This window comes from Limulus polyphemus, unplaced genomic scaffold, assembly GCF_000517525.1.
Source record: "Limulus polyphemus unplaced genomic scaffold, Limulus_polyphemus-2.1.2 Scaffold10220, whole genome shotgun sequence".
Taxonomy (NCBI): domain Eukaryota; kingdom Metazoa; phylum Arthropoda; class Merostomata; order Xiphosura; family Limulidae; genus Limulus; species Limulus polyphemus.
The window spans coordinates 12,532-19,725 of record NW_013675830.1 but is presented as its reverse complement, the minus strand read 5'-3'; the positions used below and the strand labels follow the sequence as shown (position 1 = coordinate 19,725).

Genomic DNA, 7,194 nt, shown 5'->3' with positions numbered 1-7,194 from the left:
TCTAATACCGAGTCTTTCAAGTTTGTTTATCCTGAGGACATTATAAGTATGACTAAATAAATTATACATAATACCGAGTCTTTCAAGTTTGTTTATCCTGAGGACATTGTAAGTATGACTAAATAAATTATACCTAATACTTAATACTGAATCTTTCAAGTTTCTTTATCCTGAGGACAGTGTAAGTATGACTAAATAAATTATACATAATACCGAGTCTTTCAAGTTTCTATATCCTGAGGACATTGTAAGCATGACTAAATAAATTATACCTAATACTTAATACTGAATCTTTCAAGTTTCTTTATCCTGAGGACATTGTAAGTATGACTAAATAAATTATACCTAATACCGAGTCTTTCAAGTTTGTTTATCCTGAAGACAGTGTAAGTATGACTAAATAAATTATACCTAATACTTAATACTGAATCTTTCAAGTTTGTTTATCCTGAGGACATTGTAAGTATGACTAAATAAATTATACCTAATACCGAGTTATTCAAGTTTGTTTATCCTGAAGACATTGTAAGTATAACTAAATAAATTATACCTAATACTTAATACCGAGTCTTTCAAGTTTGTTTATCCTGAGGACATTGTAAGTATGACTAAATAAATTATACCTAATACAGAGTCTTTCAAGTTTATTTATCCTGAGGACACTGTAAGTACGACTAAATAAATTATACCTAATACCAACTCTTTCAAGTTTGCTTATACTTCACTCTGTTGGAATGTACAAAGAATTAACATTTCTGGATCAGGGTTGCTTCAAAACTAGCAAGTTAGTATATATTGTGTAACATACTTTTTTAAAACTTGAGGTGTGGTTGTGAAAAAGAGTTGTATATTTATATTTTATGGAATTAAAATAAACATTCTATTCCAAAAAGAATTATGTTGATGTTCTCCTATAGTCCACTAAAATATGGTTATGTTATCAACTGTTCCCAAGCTGAAACACGTGCTTATCATAACGTGAAGCTAGAACTGTGCTCTATGCAGAGTTAGAAACTAATTATGATCAGTTTTTTAACCTGTTCAACAGCATTAAATCATAATTTTTCAGTCACTGGTAAACATCACAATAAATCAGATATAGAAAAGATGTAAGCAACCTCATAGTTTCCCAACCTGGTGGTGGTAAAAATGATCCAATATAATATATACTGCATCAAAACTGTTGTATTTTACAAAATTATTTCCAAACATTCTCAAAACATTGTCTAGCATGTATAAAACTGAACCTGTACAGTACCCATTAAACTACTTTGATACTTTAGTTACTAAAAATATCATACAATTTCTCAAGACTTTGCCAAACAAACAGAGATCTTTCTTATCACACAATTTAAAGGAAATTTCTGAAGTTAATCCGTTCCTATTCAATTCTAGTATTCAACTTTCAAAATATGTAGTAAAAAAATACCATTCCTTACCTTAACTTTCTTTCTACGTTTCTGACAGAAACAGTCTGAAACAAACAATTTTCATAAAAAGTTGAGATAAATATTGTAGTAAAAAAACAAAAATTTACATATGTGAATATATATATACTCATTCACATACAAGTTACTTTACATTTCTAATAAAACATAATTTAACTATACAGATAAGAACTGGAAAGTAGCATACAAATCCTAAAATAATAACAGTGCACTGAATTATCGCACACACAAAATATATAATTATATTCTGTACGAGGCTTAGGACTTTTTAAGTCAAATAATAACAAAGAAAGTACTTACTCGGTGCATTGTAATCTTTACCGATTTGTGTTTTATGACATAAAAAACTGCTAGTATATAAAAGTAACTACATAAATCTACTGGGTTTAAGGTTGGCTTTGATCTATGTACATAGATGTTATTGACAATAATCTACTGGGTTTAAGGTTGGCTTTGATCTACGTACATAGATGTTATTGACATTCACTACAACACAATGATTAGACTTTCTAAGGTTGTCACACTAGTTAGTATTAAGAATGGCTATAATATTGAGGTTTATATGCTGTTTCCCCATCAGAATAAACTTTTTTTAGAGTACATCCTACGAATTTTCATTCATTTATGCCCATATTTTATTTAGTTATTACAATGTCACAAAGTCCAAAGATATCACACTGATGTGTAACAGCTATCGAGTTATTAAAGTTTATGTGTTGATACCCAATCTGAATAAACAGAGAGACAGTTATTTATTTTAAGAACAATAAATGGGTTTTATCATAGCTTCAATGAACGTGTGTTCAGCAAACGTTAGCAAAGAAATAATAATGATAATAGATAAGTTTCTTGACTGATATCATCTCATACGGGATGAAAGACCAATTCTTGACTTGCAGATATGGCTACAAATGTTAGAGATGTAGTCGTTATTGGAGGGTCTTTGTGAACTTTGTACTATTTAAATAGTTATTAAAAAGTAATAAATAATCCAAATAAATTATTCCAAAAGAAACTGATTTTTTTACATGTTAACCTTTAAATAACCCAAAGAGCATCCAGAAAATCCCTAGACCACCAACAAAGTTGCCCCCCCCCTTATTTGAATTGATATTTTAATTCTGTAACTTAAAAAAAAAACTACAGTTTTAAGTTTAGTTAATTACTTGCTGTGCCTTTGCAAGACACGTAGAGCAAATGCTTTCAACCTCCAGTTTCAATTGGCACAAACAGATCAGAATGGTGAACCGTTTCCCCTGGATGGGATGCTAGTCCATCGCAGGTTAAACTCCAGGTAACAACTAGTACCCATCATACAGCTGGGTAAACTGGAACAAGTGGGGTGAAGTGTCTTACCCAAGGACACAACAGCCCAGTCTTGAACTCGCAACCATTCAACCACGAGTCTAAAGAATAAAGCCAATGAGCCACGCTGCCCGTTCAATAACGGAATCTTTGCCTTGTATGTGTTTTTTACCTGTTGTCACATACAGGTATACTTTAAGAATTGAAAATTCAATGTTAAAGAAATAAATTATGCTGTAATTACTTTAAAACTAGATTGCAATGAAATTATACAAATTTGAAAATAAACTCTTTTTCAGATGGCTTGCAAAAAATTTCATTTACAAATTACAACTGTTTGATATTGTGTTTTGTTTTTTTCCCTTGGATATTTGGTAAGTGAAAAAATATTCTTAAACAAAATATATAAACTAGTATCCCCGTTTAATTTCATAAATATTTTACTCTCTCATCACTTCCAACGTTATCCAGTTGTTTGATTCCTTAAACTTTTAAAAATATGTAAGGTTATGCTAAAATAATTAAATGTTTGAGAGCTTTTCCAATTTATATCATTCTCTGAAACCTTCTGGTTTCTTCAGTGACCCCAAAAGGCCACATTAAACTGTAAGGATGTATCTGTCGAAATGCCTCGAACTGAATGCATATATATCATCTTGTTACTTTCAGCCAACAGCACAAAACAAAAAATTAAATACATACGTACATTTTCCACTTACTACAAACAACAAGATTGAAATTTGTGTGTACGATAATAGATCCAATTCACAGCAGTTGTTAACTGAAAGTTGAAATGGTGAAAGCTCAACATGATAGGATCTTGGCCACATCTATATCCAAGCTCAAGTTCAACAGTCCAAGTTCCAACTCACAAGATATATTTCAACAAGACGGGCACTTTCACCCTGGAAAATGAGGAACATTTCTCTCATTATTCATTCAGTAATATATATACACACATATACCCTTGATTTATATTTTGACCCTCCTGTCCCCCTAGAGAAACTTCTATGGAAGCTCATGGATATGATTTAATGTCTGTTGATTTTGCAATATTAGAGTTGTTATTTAAAAGTATTTATTTATTTACCCACCCATCCCTCTGTGGACATCCATGCATATATTCAACATCTGTTTTTCTTAGTAACACATTTTATAAGCAGGATATACTGAGAGTGAGAACAACACTTACCAAGTTGGAGAAAGCTTCTGACAAAGAATCATTCGAAGGAATTTGTGTACACTGGGTAGCCATTTCTATAATGCTTAAGTTTATGTAAAATAGCTGGTGAAACTATGCCTGAAGAGGTAAGCTGTGTAAAATGAAAAACAAAAATGTAAACATAAGTGATACATAATATACTACAGCATACGTTCAATATGTAGAATTATACACGGACTTTCCTCTACGTTAAAATCCATTTATTTACGAACTTTCGGCTCACTTACCAGAGCATTCATCGAGTAACGGTGAAGGCTCTGGTAAGAGAGCCGAAAGCTCTTAAATAAAAGACTTTTAACGTAGAGAAAAGTCCATGTATAATTCTACATATTAATTTACCTACGTTATGAATCTTTAAAAAAAAGCAGTTTAAGTTTAACATTAACTGTGCTTGTAATAATCTAATAAGTTACACCAGTTTAAACACATAATACTCTTTACAACAATAAACTATAATTACACATCAAATATTAGTTCAAATAACGGGTTAGATATCCTTTTCATATTTACAACCTGACACTTACCGTTGTTCCATAGCTTGAACCTTATACTATAACAATGTATGGACACAATCTACCCTATGTAAGGTCTTGCGTTAGGCCTCATATGGATTAAACAAAACTCGGTAAAATAACTTAGCGCCACCTATCTCCCTATAATAGATTTAATATGGCGATCGGAGATAGACGAAATATTTGTTTGTTTGTAGTTAAGCACAAAGCTACACAATGGGCTATCAGTGCTCTGCCCACCACGGGTATCGAAACACGGTTTCTAGCGTTGTAAATCCGCAGATATACCGCTGTGTCACGTGGGGGGGGGGGGGGGCTTGGTGTATAAGAATAAATCGGGCCCGGCATGGCCAGGTGGTTAGGGGATGCTTGACTCGCAATCTGAGGAGCGCAGGTTTGAATCCCCATCCCATCAAACATGTTCGCCCTTTCAGCCGTGGGGGCGTTATAATGTTGGTCAATCCCACTATTCATTAGTAAAAAAGAATAGCCCAAGAGTTGGCAGTGGGTGGTAATGGCTAGCTGCCTTCCCTCTAGTCTTACACTTTTCGCGCAAAGCTACCCGAGGGCTATCTGCGCTAGCCATCCGTAATATAGCTTCAAAAACAAAACAAACAAACAAGAATAAATTATCCTTTGTAGTACATTGGTTAATGTGCTCTGGCTGTGAATCAGAGGATTCATGGTTTGCAGCCCATTGCCGCTAAAAAGCATTCGCACTTTGGTGTTGTAGGTGTGCTGTATTATTCGGTTAAACAAGAATAACCCAAAAGTTCACGTGGCCGCTGTTGACTAGATGAGTTCCTTTTGAAGTACAAAGAAAATTAATAGGGGGTTCGGAAGCATGCCCCTTTGGGACAGTTCGTAATTTTCAGTGAAAGTGGTGCATTTTGATGGTATCTGAAATTATTTCTATGATACATCCTTGAAATATGTTTTATGCATAGAATACTGCGATTTGGGGGGTGCTTTCGCATTTCTCTGACTACTCGGTTGTTTATATATATATTGTTACGTCTCTGGTCGTTTGTTAATTCCCGTAAAAATTCTTTCCGAAGAAGTTCAGAAATACAAGTTCTTTCTTAAATAAAACAAGTTTATTCTTTCTTAATACAACTTGCAATACACTTAATTTCTACAGTCACTTTAACTTAAACACACGCTATAATTCACAACGATTCACGACTTTACTTACGACTTGATTCGATTATCTGTCTCTGTATCTTCCTGTCTGCTATCATTATCTTCACTTTATTTGCCTGGCTTATATATTAAAAATAGAGGGCGTCTGGCAAACACTGAGCCTCCATGATCCTTCTAGAAACTCCTCACGTGTTAACAGCGTCACTTGACTTCCGTTGTCGTAACAATATATTTCATTTTGTAAATAACAAAACTGTCATGTTTACAAGAACTTCCAAGTATTTATATTTTCAAAGTTCTAACACAAAATTTTGGATTTTAAGCTAAACCTTCCTTTGACAAATGACATCTCCAACTAAATGAATAAAAATAATTGACAATTTATGCAGCTATAATTGTGATGAACTGCGCAATGAAATTATCTAGTATAGGCTAAAACGTAGCTTATCTTTAAATACAATTTATTAACCTACCATAAATTACTTGTTAGTGCGTTGGACTGAGGTTTAACAGATTTCAGACTCAAAATTAAGGCCTTCTGAAAAATACTTTATTTCTATATAATTGAAGTGGTTATTGTTTTTGCAAGTGTATATATATATATATATATATATATTCTTCTGAAGCCAGGAAACATGATGGCTTACTGTGCGAAAATAGTCGACTGCAATTCTATGTACGAGCAGTCGAGAATGAGCGGGATGTATTTTCATAACTCGAGATCTTGTGGTAGGTGACATACCTGATAATTTCACCCTTCCGTAATTTGTTTAAAATATTTTTAATGAGATACATTTAGGTAAAATTTCTTGCGAGTGTTCTGCATGTAGTTGAATTTTAAACTTGACCCGAAAAACGGCGCTAACTTGGTAACCCGTGGCCCGATTTTAACGAAACTTATTTTATTCTGTCTCTATTCTCACTTCATTACAAATATGGCGCTATTGTACGCCATTTTTGCTGTATTTAATTACAGCCAAACAAACAAACAATCTCAGAGTTTTAGTAGTATATAGATAGATTACAAACATTAAATATTGGGGCTAATGTAAATTATGTTTGTTTGATATATGATCTTTATTTACTAATATACACCTAGAAGAAAGTTTTAACCTGTGAACGTCTTCTTTGAAACAAGAGGGAATCGTCAATAGCCGCAGCACTTGAAATTCTTTTAGACAGGATTAAAGTAAATTGATCTATAAGACCCTTTATTCCTTTTTATTAGCTATATTTTTGTGCGCCAGAAATACCAAGCGTGGGTTGCGCTTATACCCGATTCGATTGTATTATTCATCAGGATCTCTACCAACCTACCTTTAGATTGAAATTGAGTAGCTCTGGGTTCCAGGCTAGTTCCAGTTGTAGGTTTGTGTGTGTGTCTCATTCTGAAAAACAATGGTTGGAAGCAGTGATGTGTTTAGTAGCTTTGCGACCCTCCCGCAAAAAAATACCTTGCGGCGTCCAAGAGGAGGGGGGATCAAAATCAAGGGAGGATGGGCCTGCCTTCAATGTTATGCAATAACATAACATCATTTTTTGATACAACATGGGATATATTGGT

The 7,194-nt window shown here is 33.4% G+C and overlaps 1 long non-coding RNA gene across 1 annotated transcript; it reads right to left on the bottom strand.

Moving 5' to 3' along the window:
• Positions 1-1,413: 1,413 nt before the first annotated feature.
• LOC106476295 lies at positions 1,414-4,611 on the bottom strand. Its single transcript, XR_001291882.2, has 3 exons — positions 4,500-4,611; positions 3,946-4,066; positions 1,414-1,474 (listed from the first exon to the last, which is right to left on the bottom strand). It is a non-coding gene; the product is annotated as an uncharacterized LOC106476295 (long non-coding RNA).
• Between the last annotated feature and the right edge of the window lie 2,583 nt (positions 4,612-7,194).